Consider the following 19054-nt stretch of genomic DNA (forward strand, 5'->3'; position numbering starts at 1 on the left):
ATCTGCTTCTCCACCCCTCCCCCTCTCCTTCCTCTCTGTCTCTCTCTTCCCCTCCCGCAGCTGAGGCTCCATTGGAGCAAAGATGGCCCGGGCACTGGGGATGGCTCCTTGGCCTCTGCCCCAGGCGCTAGAGTGGCTCTGGTTGCGACAGAGCGATGCCCCGGAGGGGCAGAGCATCGCCCCCTGGTGGGTAGAGCGTCGCCCCCTGGTGGGCGTGCCGGGTGGATCCCGGTCGGGCGCATGCGGGAGTCTGTCTGACTATCTCTTCCCATTTCCAGCTTCAGAAAAATACAAAAACAACAACAACAAAAAAAAAACAAAAACAAAAAAACAAAGTATCATGGACTGGGTGACTTATAAACAAGAGAAACTTTTTCTCATATTTCTGGAGACTGGGAAGTCCTAGATCAATGCACCCGCAGATTCAGTGTCTGGTGAGGACTTGCTTCCTGGTTCACAGACAGCTGTCATTTTGCTGACAGAAGAGAGGGATAGGAACTTTCTGGTGTTTCTTTTATAAGGGCTGTAATCCCATTCATGAGGGATCCATCCTCATGACCTAATCACTCTCCAGTGGCCCCTACTTTTAATACCATCACACTGGGGGTTAGGCTTAACAAGTGAATTTGGAAGGGACACAAACTAACCTGTGCTATAGAGAGCACAGGTGAATAAGTAGATTAAAAGAAGAAAAGTGCATTTAGAGTTACAGTATGGTCAAGGCTCAGGAAAGAGGAAAAGAAACTATAGTCATAGATTTCTGTTTACCTCTTGTTTTCTCAACTGAATGTGATGATCATATCCTACAGTCCATCTTCCCCATAATACACACAGATTAATTTTTTTTTATTAAGTGAGAGGCAGGGAAGCAGGGAGGCAGAAAGACAAACTCCTGCTAATGCCCCAACTGGAATGCACTCAGCAAACCCCCTACAGGGCAATGCTCTGCCCATCTGGGGCCACAGCTTTGTTGCTCGGCAACCAAGCTATTTCAGTGCTTGAAGTGAAGACATGGAGTCATTCTCAGCACCCCAGGCCAACTTGCTCAAACCATTTGAACCATGGCTGCAGGAAAGGAAGAGAGAGGGGTGGGAGGGGAACGGGAGGGGTGGAGAAGCAGATGGTCACTTCTCCTGTGTGCCCTGACTGGGAATCGAACCTAGAACTTCCACATGCTGGGCTGATACTTGACTACTGGACTCTCTACCACTGAGCAAACTGGCCAGGGTCACTCCCACTAAATATATAAATACTATGTGAGTCTATTCTTGAGAAATAGAAGAAAACACTTCTCAATCTGCCACATTTTTGGTTACTTTCTATTTATGAGAAGCTTTTCCCAAACTAGGAGTTTCCACATATTCCCATAAACTTCCCTCTGTTCAACAAGTTCTTAAAAAGTATAGACTCCTTAAATAAAATCTTAAATAAGATGCTTCTGTCTGTGTTAAGTATTCATGTGTCATGACTAAAACTCTACAGTACAGTAAAGTTTAGAAATTGTTTGTATGTACATTATCTTCTTTAATAAATTCGAAGATCCTTTAAGTGTAGTCAGAGTAGATTTATATTTTTTCCTATTTCTAAATGCAAAAACCAACTAGCTATAACTAAAGTAATAATTAAAACATAAGCAGATCTTCTCATTCTTATTTCAGTGTTCTTCCTGATACCATATTGGTCTTAACAGGAGGATACTCAAATGGTCTTTCATAAATGACAGTCAAACTGAAGTTTTCACAGGCACAAAACAGATACTTACCATGGTGTGAGTCTGCATCACTAGGTCTCACAACCTTTTCAAACTCAGGGCCTCTACGCGTTTTACAAACAGTAAATTTATAAAGCTTCTCTGAGGTAGCAATTTCACCTTATTTTTATTTTTTTGGAAAAAAATAAGCCAAAGTTAAAAGAGTGTAATAAGTTCCAAAAAATCAAATAGTAAAGAAATAAGTTCACCTGAAATTTATTTACTTTTATTAACCAATGTCACCTCAAGAAAAAGAACAAAACAAGGAAAAGGAATAAGCCAATAATTCTTCTTCACCCAGGACTGTGACTAGATCAGGGTTAATGAAGATACAGAATCCTCTGGGATGTACGTGAAAACTAGCAGTTACCGGGGCCCAACACAGATCTATTGAATCCGTACAGGTGCCCTCCGAATCGGCATTTTGACACTCCTCAGGCTATTCTTATGTTCACTACTGTTTTACTTACCAAGTTTTACTTCCATGAGATAAAAAATAAGCTGCTAAAGAGAGACCAAAAGTATAAGAAATTCAGAGATCTGTCCAGAAATATAAAACTACTTGGTTGTCATGGGAACCACACACTCCTAAAATGAGATCAATCAGAAACAAAGCAGTTAGCTTATGCCACTGAATCAGTTGTATTCACATGGTATCATTTGATTTAGTATCTTACTTTATTCACCTAATATGCATAAATAATATGAATGCTCTTGAAATGTGAGGATTAACTCAGTGTCAGTAATACATGTATTGATATATGCAACTGGAGGAGAATAAGAGAAAAAGCTCATGAATATCACTTCTCATCCCTGAGAGTATTGTTGCCTATATTATAATTCATAACAGCTATTAAAACAGAAAAATAATAGCACTGGCTCGCTCTCAACACTGGCAGCAGTCAGAAGAACTCAGCATATTTAAATAATAAATAGGTCACACTGTCTATAAAACTCTTCCTTTGATTGGGAACCCTGCAACTGGAGCTGCCTCAACCTGCCTGGTTCTGTAAGTCTTTGTCCCGATGATTAGATAATTAGTGAGAACATTGCAACTGTGTGAGAACTACAGTTTCTCCAGCTGATCTTAGCAGAGGGAAGCACATTATTATTATCTCTCTTTTAATAGTAGCTCTGATTAACCATAATAAAATATATAACTAGTAATTTCAACAGCACATGAATCCCTGAAATTATTCCTTGCTAGGGCTAAAAGGATTTTAGAGTAAGAGCTCTTAATTCAAACTTGTAATTTGGGTTTAAACTATTCATTATGAAAATCAAGCCAAAGCGGAGAGAAAGTATCCAGAGCCTAGAGAAAACAGATGCCTCTTTCATGATCAAACCCTTTCTTCCCCCCCTTGAGTGAAAAACCACGTGAGTTCCTACTTTTTCCTTTTTTACTTTCTATTTCCAGATGTATGAAAACAAACACCTTTGTCTTGCCCCTTATAGTAATTTTGAAAAATAGCTGTTTTGTGACATACATATTGAACAGTTGGAAAGATGAAACATGCCTTCTGAAAAAAGCTAAAGTTATTTTACCTTTTTTTTCTATATGTCATTATATTACATTGTGAGGAGTTCAATTACCCTTTTAAAGTGTTTCTGTTACCTGAACTCTATCTAACGGAGTTCTTTTTATCCAACACTAAAGATCTAAGCCAGGAAATCTGTTCTCGTAGAATAAGTCCTCTGACTGGCTATGATTTCTAGAATTCTAGCTGCTGCCATGAAAAGGAGACAATACTGGCATTTGGCTTTGGTTTTGATATCTGCTAATCTGGTGAATTTGTTTGTTACCCAAGGAACAGACATCCGTTATTCTAGCAACATATGTGACAAGAAACTAGCACATGTTATCTGCAGTTACAAAAATGCTGACACCATCAACTTCTCTGGAGAGTCACTCATGGATCTATTCTGTGAATAAAGAGAACCACTATTAGACTCTCAATACATATCTTTGAGGGAGAGAAGATCTTAGATCCTATGACCTGTTCTTACCTAAATATTGGAAATCTATAGTAATGCATATGTTTAGTATAAACCAGTTTTATCTTTTTACTTTTATTGTATTATGGTAACATTATAAATATTTCTAGAAAAAAAAAGAAGTTGCAGTGGATATAAACGAAACCTGGCATAGATTCCGGTTTTTTGAAAGCACATGTACTACCTGGCTGATCTGATGAACCAAGAAAACCCTGCTTGTTGGATGTTTCAAACAAAGGATTTAACAAAAAGAACTCTGATACGTGGGTGCTTTTTGACAACAGCCATGAATCACTGATAGAAAAGCCTGAGAACATAGTGGGCACACTTAATTATATATCATTACCCAAGATAATGGTGCCATTTTAGGTATGAATTAAACCTTTAGTGGTGAAGACTTGCATCATACAGGAATGTTAGTCAATCCAATGGTTTAAAAAAGTCCATAGACAAAACAATCAAGATTCATTGTCCATTTGGGAGGAGTAGAAAAGTTTCTTTGTATTCGCTTTTAATGGCTTTGGGGAGAAGGAAAGAGTAATTATTTTTTGAAGATAGAAGAGAAGCTCTTTTTAAGGAAGAAAAGAATATCTATAATGAGACAATAAAACTCATCACCAGAAATGGCTCTGAATCACTCAGTCATAGCCTGGAATGAGACCCCCCCCTGCAGCCATTTAATTAAGCCTTCTTTTTGTAGTTGGAACTTTCTCCAAGCATTTTCCAAGCTAGGACCCAATTTACTCTCAGGTGTTGGGACTCCAGTAGTTCGCCTTCCCCACAGGATTTATGCTCAAGTGTCAAGGCATGTGCACCTGTGACAGAAAACCAGCTATCTCCAGGAAAACTGCTACCCTACTTATCTTTCCTTTTTACCCTAACAGTGTTCAATAGTGAGAGAGGGGGGAACCTGGTGCTAATGATGTGTAAAGAGAAAGAAAATGTTAGAAGAGTTGTTGATTGTGGAGAAATATCTGACTGCAAGGTCCTAGGAGGGGCCATGGACTCAGTCTTCCTCCTGAATAGAAATTAGTCTAAAGCAGAAATCACAAACCAGACTTGGCTCCAGCAAACGCCTTTAGTTTGTCCTACATTGTGCTTTTATTCTAATTTTAATTTTTTTTAATCCAAATTTTAATGAACAATTCAGATTTCCAGGTTTTAAGTTTCTGGTTCCTAGCTCAGTATTCCTTCAGGGCCCCGAACCCAAGTGCTGACTGGCGTCCTGGGGCAGGAGCTCTCCCGTTAGCCACCATCTTAAATCCAGTCCTGCTTAGAGTGCTGGCATTACTCAGCAAATTCCAGTAATGTATAAGCAGCTTGTATGAGGCCCAGTGTTTATCATCTTAAGTAGATTTTTATTTTATTTTAATCATTAACACTTCTTTAAAATGGTTTTACATAGCTCTTATAAATTCATTCTTATTTTCTCACAGTCTTAAGGCACAGAAAGTTCTTACCTGAGGTTAACACAACTTTCATCTATATATTTGGTACATTCTGTCTCTCTCTCTTTTTTTTAATTGTTTTTTTTCTTCTTTTCCAAGTGAGATGAGGGGAGAAAGAGAGACACACTCCCACATGCACCCTGACGAGAATCCACCCAGCAACCCCCATCGGGTGCCGGGGTTCTGCCCATCTGGGGCCATGCTCACAACCGAGCTACTTTTAGCACCTGAGGCAGGAGGTTCCAGGGAGCCATCCTCAGCACCCTAGATGATGCACTTGAACCAATCCAGCCATAGCTGCAGGAGGGGAAGAGAGACAGGGAGAAGGGGGAGGGGTGGAGAAGCAGATGATCACTTCTCTTCTGTGCCCTGAACCAGGAATCAAACCTGGGATATCCACATGCCAGGCTGACTCTCTACCAATGAGCCAAATGGCCAGGGGCATTCTGTTTCTTAAAATGTGGAAAATGGCTACACATTACCAAAATATTTTTTTCATAAGTCTAAAAAACTTTTACTGAGTCAGTTTTCAATAAGGCACCATTCTGTTTTGAGACTGGCTATTTTCTCAGTATAAACCAGGCTAATCCTTTGCTGTTGGAAAAATGGCCAATGAAGAATAAAAAGAACCTAGTAATAATATCAAGACCAACTCACACTCCTATTCAACCACGGCCTCCCTAGTTTGCTCCATTCCTCCCGGGTCTGGTATAAACAGAAGAACCATGTGGACAGAACTATAACTTCGTCACCATCAAGAAACATTAAATATCTCATGAAAGCTCAAATAAAACTGCTCTCCTCATTCTCAACTAGCACATTTCTGTCATTGAAGAACATATGAAACTTGTAATGGTTAAGTCATTCTGTCTAAATGGTATACATATATCTGGATTCAGTATAGAATTGTTTTATTATCATTTATATAATTGTAAGGTTGTAATTGGCAGGGAGATAAGGGCAGGGCAACTGATGAGCTGTCTTCTAATCTTTAGTCATGTAAACCAAAACATACCTTTGTCTCCTCCAGATCAAACAGTGTTGTTATTTCAACCTTTTGTCCCAGGACTATTACTTAACTTTAGTTGTTCTTATTGTGTTTCTCCAGTCATTCTCAGCTCTCACTCTCAAAATACTCTTTCTAATAATGAGCATAAACTTTTTCTGCACATATACAGCTAGTGCTCGACTTACAACCATGACTGGTTCCAACAGACCGTCGTAACACAATTTGGTCATAAATTGAGTAGGCTATATGTACAGCACTGTGAAATGATGTTATAAAAATCTTTAAGTCATATTTTATCATAACTTTCTTTCATTATTGTTATATATTATTATTTTCTTTGTTCATTTTATGCCATTTGTATCATCTCTACACCATTTTGTTTCTTATTTTTACATTCGTCCGGTTTAAGTAAAACACTGCATTACCAGCACAACTGGTTTAATATTTGCAAAGACAATTTCCTCTTGGTAGACATCTTGGGAGGGGTTTGATGAAAAATATCTAAGACACAAAACACAAATTGCTGTACCGAGTCTGGGATAACAGTTGAAATGGTGCACGTGGAGATGGCAGTGCTGCCGGAAGCTGGTCCGCACTGTCCTACGCCCAGTGGGGCAACGCTTGCGCTGCCAGATGCAGAGCAGTCGTAGCTAGAAATTGTGGTCGTAAAGTCAAATGGTCGTAAGTTGCCTAGGTTGTAAGTCAATCAATATTTGTATAAAAAGATTTCTTCTTCTCTGCTGCAATTATATTAAAGAGAACTAATTGATATTTTCTACAAATTTTTATACATTTTTAAATTATGGTATTCATTCTACTAGTCCTTTTTCCAGTACAAATAATTGCAATTCATATAAGCATTTTTGATCAAATAAATTTTCTCATATTTGAATGTACCTATATTTGTTTTAACTGTATATCTCATTCAAGTTCTCTTTCTTTAATTTGTTTTTTAGTGAGAAAGAGAGAGGGACAGACAGGAAGAGAGAGAGATGAGAAGCATCAACTCATAGTTGTGGAAGTTGTTCACTGATTGCTTTCTCCTCCTCTGTGCCTTGACCAGGGGACTCCAGCTAAGCCAGTGACCCCTTACTCAAATCAGCAACCTTGGGCTCAAGCCAGCGATGTTGGGCATCAAACCATCTACCTGTGGGCTCAAACCAGTGACCATGGGTCATGTGTATGATCCCACACTCAAACCAGTGACCCTGCTGCTCAAGCGGTAAGACTGCATGCAAGCCAGATGAGCCTGCACTCAAACTGGTGACCTCAGAGTTTCAAACCTGGGTTTTCTGTGTCCCAGGTCAACGTTCTACCCACTGTACCACCACCTGATCAGGCATCATTCAAGTTCTCTAAATCTCAAGTAAAATACAAAAGTAGACTATAATAAATGTATAATACAGGCCTTACCTATGCTGAATAAATGAAAACTTTATCTCAAAAAAATAAGATTACTTCATGGTTTCAAATTGTTCTATTTCCATTTATGTTTCTGAACCATAACTTTTTTTTCCATCATACTATATTTTTATCTCACGCTTGATATCTCACATAACACACTATGGCTTTTAGGTGTTTTGTTTTATTTTTTGAGAGACTTACTTTTATTTTATGACCACCTTACAGAGAGCTTCTAAAATTGATGAACTTTCTAAATCTTATTTAATTCCATGCTATAATTATGTTATAAAGTTATTTACTTTTCTAGATTGGGACTGAGCAGCAAGCCTAAACTCTCTTTCCCTCAAGATATTGAAGCAGATAGAGACAATTTAAATCAGATGCATATTAAAGTATAGAACATTCTAGGTAGCATTGAAAATAGACCATAGAAGAAGTTATCTGCTCATAAAATGGTTCCAATATACCCAGGGACATTAAATCAGCTTTAGAACAAAGATACATACAATGATCGCTCTTTTGTGTTGAGGTTCTGTTTTATAATTTTCAGATTTATGTAACAACTGTTAAGTATAAATGGCTGATGAATAAATAATAATTTCCAATGGATAATAAATAATAATAAAATAATAATGTTTGAATAAAGAACTGATTCTTAGTAGACACTTGGAGGTTCACTACATATCCCCAAACATAGCTTTCTGAAATCTCCCATTCATAAGCATCAGGGTGCTAACAGCAAACCATTAAAAATATTATAGAATTGAGGTTGGTCAGTGAAGAGAGGACCTTCCAAAGATTAGATGCTGCTCCAACTTCAGTTTTAGAAATACTTGCTAATGATGAAATAAACTTAAATAATCTTTAGGCTGATAGGGTTTCAAGGAGCAACCTAATGCATTTTGACTTTTTAAAAAAAACTTAGTAAGAGCACCCTAGCCTAAAGAGTTTACTTCTCATCTACATCTGATGGCTATGACCAATGGGCAAGGGGGGGAAAGCATTAAATCACCTTAGAATGAACAACAATTTAAAGGTACTTTAGCTATACTCCAGAAATTTTACTTGAGGTCTTGCCCATTATGAGCCTTGCTTTATAAACTATACCTTCATATCTGCCAAACCTTAGACTAGTCCTTGTAAAAAACCATAAATGTGGTATAAACAGTGGCAGCCTTACATAATGAGGCACCCTTGCCAAATGGGAGCAGAAGACAAGAAGCCCGCCTCCCACTAAGCAACATGTTCCAGGCCTCGCAAGCCTGAAACACCATCATTCACAGAGAGGACTGGTTCCCGGCAGAAGTTCAGGTTCAGCCTGGGCTACAGAAGGGAAGAGCAGAGCCCTGCAGTCCTTCACAACAGAGGGGAGCACTCTATCTTGTTTCCTTGTGTTCATGTCATCTATTAATATGAGCTCGCAGCAAGGGCAGAGATTCTGTTCATTTCCATGCTTATCATAGTGCATCAGACATATTAGTTTCTTGATAAATGTTAGTTGAGTTAAATTATTTTTTAATTGCCAGATGAGATTATTGAGAAGTTATTTGTTTCATGCACATGTTAGACACTGCATAATTCAAGTTACACAGAAATAGCACTTTCTCCTAGGAAGCATCAGTCTGACACGGTTGATATGTAGCAACAAAAGAAAGTAGGTGGATCAAAGTTAAGAGAAAAGTATTAATAGCAAATGTATTTTTGTGGGCTACAGGAAAGAAAAAGTGTTTAAGTGGGGAGAAAGTATAATGCGTTGCAGAGACCATCAGCTTCTGTTAGGCATACTTCTTGAAGGAGGTGATGTTTCATTGGACAAAGCCCAGGTACTAATGATGCCTCCTCTAAGCTCCATTTCTTATGAGATGTGTAACTTTGAGTGCATCTCCTTATGCCTCAATTTTTTCTAAAATTGAGATAATAATACTATCTGTCTTGAAAGGTTGTTATAGATATTGAGTTAATTTTGTAATGTGCCTAGAACAGTGCCTGACATTCATATGAAGTATCTGTTTAATAACTAAGTGAGATAAATAAATCCCTAAGCCCAGCAAAAAAACCAGCAGTATATGATACCAGAAAAAGGTGGGGAATGGAGTTGGACCCACAAAAATAGGAGATATCTACCCAAACTCTTTATGAAGTTGTTGTTGTTGTTTTTTTCCCCCTGGAAAAACTTAAGCTGTTTTGCATTGGCATTGATACTATTTAACTACTATTTTAATATGCATGTTTAGAGCATCCTCCCAATACATCAAGGTTGTGGGTTCTATCTGGTCAGGGCACTTATAAGAATCAACCAATAAATGCATAAATAAGTGGGATAGCAAATCAATGTCTCTCTCTCGCTGTGTCTCCTTTCTTCTCTATCTCTCAAATAAAATCAATAAAATAATTTTTAAAAAACAGCAATCTGAACATGTCAGTTCTCTAATGATTCATATTTAGATCTAGTATGTTGTTCATTTTGATAGAAATCTTCACTGAAATGATTTTAAGAGTTCTTCTATTTCTAGACTGTAAAACTATAGTTTAACATATTAGTTTCCATCTTTCTAAATTAATGAAAAGGTGAAAAATTACATCCTCTTTCTTCCCTTCTCTTCCTTTTTTAAGTTTCAGTGCAATGTTGCTAGTACAAATTGTCCAGACTTTCATTTAAGTAAGAAGTTAAACCGTGGTCTCCGGAACATGAATAGCTCAATCCTTTGTAATCCACTGTAAACTTACCGCTTCCGCTCCATCTGGACATAAGTAATAGGGCAAAATCGGAAAATGGTGTGTTTTGGGTGTTCTACACATTTTTTCACCTCATCTCTGTCACTCTGGGAGCATCATTTTTGTTTCCTTCTTGCAGAGCCTCATTTTTCATTGTCATACAAATTCCTCCTAAGAGGTACTTCCCCCTACTCCTCATAGCAATTTGTGTTTTAGTTCCCTTCAAGGAATACTAAAATAAATCTCCGATTTGGGGTTAGTATGGAAAATATTTGTCAGTGAGTGCTTTCTGGCATCCTTCAATGAACACAGGCTGACTTTTCTTGAGACCAGATAGCAATGGAAGCACGAGTTCCATTCCTGTGGGTTTCTTTCCCTCCCTTTCCTTCTTACAGCTTCACTATTTGCAACATAGAATCCTGACTGATGCAGTCCGACTTGCACCCACAAAGGGCATAGCCTGTGGCGGAGACAACAGCAGCTTGAAGTCTATAGTTTGTTCACTGCTCACCGCCCTGCACAAATGAGACTTCCTCGCCAAGGCCTTTTCCCAGGGGAGGTCCTCCTCAGACTCCAGTCAGCGTCTCTAAATGCAAAGACAGGAACACAAGCCTCAAAGCCAAACGTTGACTAACAAAGAAAAATAGTAAGAAACAAATCCTATATGCAGGAATGTATTTCAGATGTTTCATAAATGTTTTCTCGCCTTCTTTTATCTACTTCTTTTAAAAAATAACTAAAAGGGTGGGTTTAAGAAACCCCTTCAAAGATCATGACGTAACAAGTCTATTTTCTATATTTCATAGTGGAGCCATACTGGCTCGGGCCTGCTTACTTCCGATGTCCTTGTGGTTATTAATTTTGGAAAATATTACAGACTACAAGGGAACGCTCCCCTTGCCTCCTACAGTAAGCTTTGTCATATTTCCTCTGGAGACCAGCAATTAAAAAAAAAATCATTGTTTGATATTTAGCAAGGGAAATGTTAACAGTGTCTGTGATTTACTTAATGGATAATTTTACTCTCTGCAGTCTGGGTAAATGACATTTACGTGAGATCTGGTCTATGTTGCTTTGAAAATACCTTTATTCAGAAAAAAAGTCAAGCAAAATGTTTGACCTTTTCAGACTCCAGGGAAAATCTTCCTTTTGTTTCTGATGGAAATGTGCTTGAAGGGGCGGCGGGAGACAAGTGAGCCCGAAAGGTATATTTGGCTCAGACCATGGGGCCTTGTGCTATTTGTGTGTCTGTAGCGGCAGAGATTTTCACAGCCACAAAAATATCCCCGTGGTCAAACATCTACAAACTGTCTAGTCTGTTAAAAAAAAAAACAAAAAAAAAAAACCCAGGAAACAAAAAACATGACTTTCTAAGACAAAATTTTTCTTAATCTTGAATGTGTATGGAGCTCCGACAGCCATTTTACTTCCGTGTTGCAAATTAGCAGCGAAATGTCTAAAGGAAAAAACCAACTCAGATATATCAAGTCAGAAAGTTGCCTCGCAAAGCAGTCTTCCTAAAACTGGGTGTTTTTCAGAATTGACAGCTTTCCGCAGGGAGGAGATTCGGCACGGAAAGCCTGTAATTCTTGAACTGTGCTCCAAACAGATCAACTTTCCTTTTATGACTTTGTTTTTGAATTTTTCTGGGGTGGCACTGCAACTGTTTTAAGCATCTCCTTGCTCCCGTCAGGGTTTTATGCATCGTCTCCCTGTTCACCTGAGGCTGTGCTGCTGAATTTCTGCTGTCCTGTGCAATACCCACACTGAACCAACAGCCCCCGGACTTTGAGACGATTCCAGGCTTGCCTCCATGTGGCAGCCAGATTGCCAGCTTCCTGGATGATTCATCTGTACCCGTTTGCAGGATCCAGGGAGAGACGTGCCCTGGTGAAGACAGGGCAGAGCATTCTTCCTTTAATCCCAGCTTTGTGCATCTGTAGCCTTAGAGAGGCCATTAGAAGTTACACATCAGCAAAATAAGAACTACTCTAGTATTACAACACTTAATTTTGGGTTGTTTTTTTTTTTTTTATGAAGCGCTGATGAGAAAAGTTCCATTGGTTTTGCTTAATCATTTAAATGGATGGGGTCAGAAATATGACACGTCCTGTGTTTTGTGGCACTTCCTTGGTTTTCTCTCCTTCTGTCCCTTTGCTTACACCTTCTCACTGATGACCATCTTCAGTTGAATTTACTTTTGGTATTTTAACTCAAATGTTTATTCTTGAAATAAGACATTATTATTGGCCTAATCATCTGCCACTAGACAGATTTTTACTTCAGTCATTCAAGAAAGCTGGTTATATGCCTCATCGTTCCATCCAACTATTAGAAATCAAATAAGAAAGCTTAATAAATAGCAATTTTGAAAACCAAAGAATTAAAATAAGAAAGCAAACTTCTTGGGCATTATTTAGAAGAGTCATTGGAAGTCAGCTAATTGGTAGGATGTCTCATTTTTTTGTCAAGGATTGGTATGATAATATGCCAGATGATAAAATAAAGTATAAAAGTTCATCCTTTTACTCTCAGTAGTCATTTAAATTCTGTTTTAGATATAATCACATATCTTATACATTGAAAGATACATGTGTTATATTTATCAATAATTTGAAGTGTTTGACTGCTCTGAGTATATGAAATACATAAAATAAAAGTTGTATGTTTTATCTTCACATATTTTTATTGGGTTCATAAGAGTCAGAATATTTTTGCAATAAAATGCACTGAAAGAACATATGTAAAAAAAAAATCACAAGCCTCCTCAAAGACAAGCTTAAGAGATTACACAAAAATAGAGTACAAAACAAGAAAGGAGAGAGTTTGATTGGTGCTAATTTCTTGGCTTGAATCTTACAATCTTCTCAGAACATTGGTCAGTGCCATACTCATCTTTGACTGAATTAACACTCACAATGATATTTTCTTCATTTTTTTTGTAAAGTGTATTTTATTTATTATATTATACAGCCTAAAGCTTCTTTCAATTATTGTAAGAGAATATCCCACAGTATTGATCAATTTTATGTGTTACATTGTCTAGGCTATGGTACCTAGATGTTTCATCACACACAAGTCTATATAATTCTTTAAATGTATTTTTTAGATGTGATTAACATTTAAATCTATAGACTTAGAGTAAAGCAGATTATCTTCAAAAATACAGTGGGCCTCATTCAATCAGTTGAAAGCCTTAAGAAAAAGACTAAGGTCCCTCCTAAAAAAGAAAATAATGCCTCCAGACCACCTGCGGATTTATAACAGTCACCTCAACTCTTCCCTGGGCCCCCAGACTGCCCTGTAGATTCCAGACCTAACAGCCAACACAATGGCATGAGCTAATTTCTTAAAATAAATTTTTCTCTTTCTCTGTACATAGACAGCCTGCTAACTCTGTTTTTCTTAAGAACTCTAACTAACACACCTATTTTTTTATTGTTACTATTTTAGCTTGAAATTTTTTTCTTGGCCTTTTACACTGTTAATCCTTCTATATACCTTCTTGGGTGATACTGATGAGATTCATCAGTAGTCAAGTAAGGCAGACACAGGAGAATGAGGGAATAGCAAAACAAAGAGTTGAGGAAATGAAGTAGAACTGTACTCATGCCCTGGCTGTGTTTATTCAAGGGCATTCCATGCATTGCCATCCAAAAAGGAAAGGAAAGGAAAAAGTGAATTTGACATACTCAGGCAGTGAGGTCTGTGCAATTAGGAACAAAGGTCAGTTGAATGCTAAGAAGAAACCATTGGAATCATGTCTTTTTAAATTTTATTAGTCATAGATTTTAGAGTTACAATGTTATCCTGAATCACAAACATCATTTATTTCCTGATTAGACAATGCCAAATGAACTTTAAGCCCTCTTGCAGGAAGGCTTATATCTCTTGGCTGGCAAGGTAGCTATGTCAGCTTGGCATGGGCCAATTCCTCTTGTACTGACAATGCTTATTTCTAGGTAATTGATGCGAAAATTGTCACACTAAGAAGTCTGTAAGTATCAGGAGGCCAGAGACTCACGGTTGACCTTGGTGAAAAACTGTCCTGGAAAACTGTCCCTACTTCACTAATATTCTTTTGTGGTACCCTGAGCAGCTACATTGAGAGACTTAATTTCAGAGAAAGCCACACAAGACCAGGGATAAACTGGAGGCTGGCAATCAAAGATCTAAAAACGTATAGCTTTTACAATCGCTAGAGTAGCCCAGAGAATACTGAACGAGTGTTGTGTTTTTGACATTGCAAAAATTCTCTTTATTAACCAACTGATTTGAACCTCTTATGGCAGGTCAACTAAGGGTCAGCCAATGCCATCCAAATTAAAAAGCAAAGATTGTTTAAATGAACACCTTTACATTCATGCACAAATTTGTGTTAATTTTTTAAATTTTTTTCCCATTGATTAGAGAGAAAGAGAGAAAAGCATCAACTCATTGCTCCACTTAGTCATTCCATTTAGTTGTGCCCTGACTGGGGATTAAACTCTCACCTTTGACTTACCAGAACCACTTATCCACTGAGCCACCTGCATTCAGCCACATTTGTATAAATTTTAACCAGAAACCCAAATCTGCTTCTTGGCAAAGGAAAAGTCCAATTAGCTTAGGCTTAATGCAGATTGCTGGAGAAAGGTTCAATGATCCTTTCCCAACCATCTTCAATGTTAGTTTTGAAAACATATTTGAATACACAGAAAAGAACTTTGATGTTACCATATTCTCATGCAGAATTAACATGTGTGTTTCCAAGAATGTCAGAATGAAGAACGTGGCCTTCTGGAGAATCTAGAATGAAAACATAATAAAACCTACATCATTCTCAGAGGAAAATACGAGATAGGAACTAGTATATCTGAGCATATATAGCACATCAGACACTTTTCCATTATCTGTTTATTCTCACAATTTTTGATTGAGTTGGTACTATCCACATTTCATGGGTTACCAGTTTGAAGCCCAGAAAAATTTGCTTCCTGCACATAGTTTGCATGTTGATAGATAGATATTGCTCTTTTCTATAAACCCCAAAATAAAAAGATAAAATAATGTTTTACATCTTGGATTTATTAATACATTATTTATATATCATTTGTACATCACATAATGGCTCACAATAGGCAAAATATGTTGACTTCAACTGAATATTTTTTCTTCCAGCAAAAATAAAATATATGCTTACATATTGCAAATAAAATTGACAGGTTTTGGTTTGGATAAAATATAGCATATTCTTTAAAGGGTGCACATTTGTTCCAAATGTTTTCTGAGAACCGTTGTACTGTTAACTGATGCACATGATGACAGGAGCACCATTTGGAGGAAATGATTTATTAGCACACCATAGTCATATGTATGTATGAACATTTCATCCATCAGAGCCTGACCCACTGTCAACAGCAAGAGAGCTCTGAGCTGTTTTTCCAGAAATGGAGATGTGTTTTACTTGAACCAACTAAATTTTCACTCAGTTCTTTCACGATCAATAGAAAATATTCCAAATAAGCTTGGGTGGCATTTTCTCTAACCAACACTAAGAATTTATCTCATATTATAAACAAATATTCATGGCAATTATAATAATAATGATAGTAATCATTACTTACCAAGGATAATGCAGCTTAAATGATAAAAAGTGGATTCTAACTCAGTCTGTCATGCCAGAAGCTGGGCTCTTGACAACCACTATTACTATATACTCTTAAATTCATATTTTTAAAATTAAATATCCAAACTGCAGAATTAAAAATCATGCTGCTTTCAGAACATTTACATCTGAAAATAGCACCTATATAAGATAAATGAGGGTGACAGTGTAACTTAACCATATTCCATCAACTAAAATAAGATGCATTTTTTCAGATGTTAATATTTCTGAACTGAAGATGTACCTTAACTTTATGTCCTAACTAAATTGACAATAAATTTTTCTTTTATGATGGTGCATAACATATTGGTGTGCCTTATAATTTATGGCATTTTTAGATTTTATTAAATCTAAACCCACTTATGTTTATTTTGCAGATAAGACTAATAGGTTTACCATATTATGTCACTTGTAAAAATTGTTATGACAATGTATACTCAGGTACATTAATGTATATAATCTGGTATATTCTCATTTATACATATATGTCTCCTCATAAAAATATCTTGTGATTTGAACAATTCTGACACTTTTATCACCTCTATTTCACAATTAAGGAAACTGGGACTTAGAGAGACTAAGTGCATGGCCCAAGGTTTTATAATTGCCAAGGTTTTAAGGCCCTCAGAGGATGCTTAAAACTGCAGACAGTACCAAATCTTATATACACTATGTTTTTTCCTGTACATACATACTTATGATATATTTTAATTTGTAAACTAGGTACAGTACAATTAACAATACCTAGCAATTATAATAATATACTGTAATACAAGTATGGGAATGGTTTTGAGGCCATTATTAAGTAAAATAAGGGTTGCTTGAACACAGACACTGATACCATGACCGTGAATCTGAGAACTGAGGTGATCTTGAAGGGCAGTTTGTGGAACTGAGCCTTTTAGCTGTGGAATCGGATTCTATCTCTGAACAGACGGTGCTAGAAGTGAGTTGAATACTTGGACACTGCTGGCATCTGAAAATGGCATGTTGGTGTGGAGAAATTTACACATACATTGGAATGAGGTCTGGGAATCCTTTTTAGGCAAAATCAAAACAAATCTTTGACTCCAAGTTCAGTGGCATTTTTCACAATTGTCCCATTGTGTGTTTATAATCTCACAGATTATTTCAACCTTACAAATTTATATAAACTCTTTAAAGGAATTGACAGGATCCACATATTAAGCTTCAAGCTTTGCCATGCCATTGTTACACTCTTAAAGAGAATTCCAGTGGCCTTGGCCCAGTTAGAAGCTGAGAATCGTTACCAGGAAGCAGGGAGATTTATAATTTCTGAAACACAAACCAAAGGAAAAGGACCCAGTGTAAAGAAAGTACTTTAAAAGTCTTCTTTTCATCCATCTAGTTTGGTAAAATTGGTCACTAATTAATAATGTTGATTTTCTTTCTATATTTTGCGATTGTGCCTGGCTGCTATATTTAGGAGGTTAGGTAAACAAGTGGTGGAGCCCGACCTGGCGGCAACCCAGTGGACAGCACATCGGCTTGGGACACCAAGAGCCCAGGTTCAAAACCCTGATATCACTGGCTTGAGTGTGGGATCATAGACATAACCCCATGGTTGCTGGCATGAAGCCCAAGGTTGAGCCCCACATCACCGGCTGGAGCAAGGGGTCGCTGACTCTGCTGGAGCCCCCCGCCATCATCAAGGCACATATGAGAAAGCAGTCAATGAACAACTAAGGTGCCATAACTATGAGTTGATGCTTCTCATCTCTCTCCCTTCCTGTCTGTCTGTCCCTGTCTCTCTCTTAAAAAAAAAAAAGTTGTGGAAGCTGATTGAGAGAAGCCTGTATTCTTTCCTTGACTTTGTGCCCAATTCAGTTTTAAACTTAAGAATCAAAATCAATTTCTCCATTTGTATTTATACACATGAAAGAAATTATATTTCCCTGCTCACTCCCACCCTAAAGTTTTTGAGGGGAAGTGAGATGACATATAGCAAAGACTTTTAGATACTCAAGATGTAACAAGAGAAAATCGATTCCCCAATTCTCTACGTCTTTTCTATAAAGAACCTAGTAATATTTGCCAAAAGCTATTCAATATAAATATAACATTATTTATTATTTGCCCCAGGAAACACACAACCCAGAGTGTCTGTGGTACAATTTCACCAATATGTTTTCCTTGTGGGTTATTATTTCCCATCCACTAGAACTTGCCTTTTTGTTTTCTCAAAGCCACTCAAACAGTTTTAAAAGGCACAACATTGTATTTGAGGCTTGTTATAGCTTGAAAACTGTATCTCAGTGAAATTATTTTAATTTAACAAAACGAGTCAAATTTATATCAGAATAAATTAAACAAAGCTCAGGCCATGATTCTGACACTTTTTCATACACTTACAAAGGAAGTTGCATCAATAATACCAATAATTGTATCTAATGTCATACCTAAAGTCATTCTTATATACAAACAAGAGACATATTGTTTTTATATAACAGAGTATTGTGGGTAGGAAGTGACCTAAAACTTCACACTGTATGTTTGTAACATATCAATATATTTAAACTTATGGCCTTACCCAAAATATGGCATATACAATTTTAGGCAGGATAATCTAAGTATCAGAGATAAAATTTAACTTTCTCAGTAAACTGTAAAAAAAAAAAAAAAAAAGATATTCAACATAAATAAAACTCTTGGATTTAGAAATGTGACACAGTAGGTGCCCTTTTCTGAGTGCCACTTAGGTAACAGGAGAGCACTTGATACATTTCATTTTGTCATCACAAAAGCCCATTGTACAGAGAAGGAAGCCCTGATTCAGATAGTCATCTTGAACTAACAAGCAAACAACAGAGAGGAGTCAGTATGCAAATTCAGGACACCAGCAACACAGCCCCCTACCTCCAATCATGCCATTCTGTCCCTGCTTGAAAGTCATCCTTTTCAGATGCCAAATTACTCCTTTATTTTCCTTCTGCTGACTACTGTTTAGTTATAAAAACGCAGCACACTTTCTACCAATACAATACATATATCCTCTTCCCACAGCACTATACTTAAAGGGAAAAACTGGGTTATGCAGACTAGTTTATTTCACTGAGGAAAGGTAA

Source organism: Saccopteryx leptura, chromosome 3 (assembly GCF_036850995.1).
Source record: "Saccopteryx leptura isolate mSacLep1 chromosome 3, mSacLep1_pri_phased_curated, whole genome shotgun sequence".
NCBI classification, from domain to species: Eukaryota; Metazoa; Chordata; class Mammalia; order Chiroptera; family Emballonuridae; genus Saccopteryx; species Saccopteryx leptura.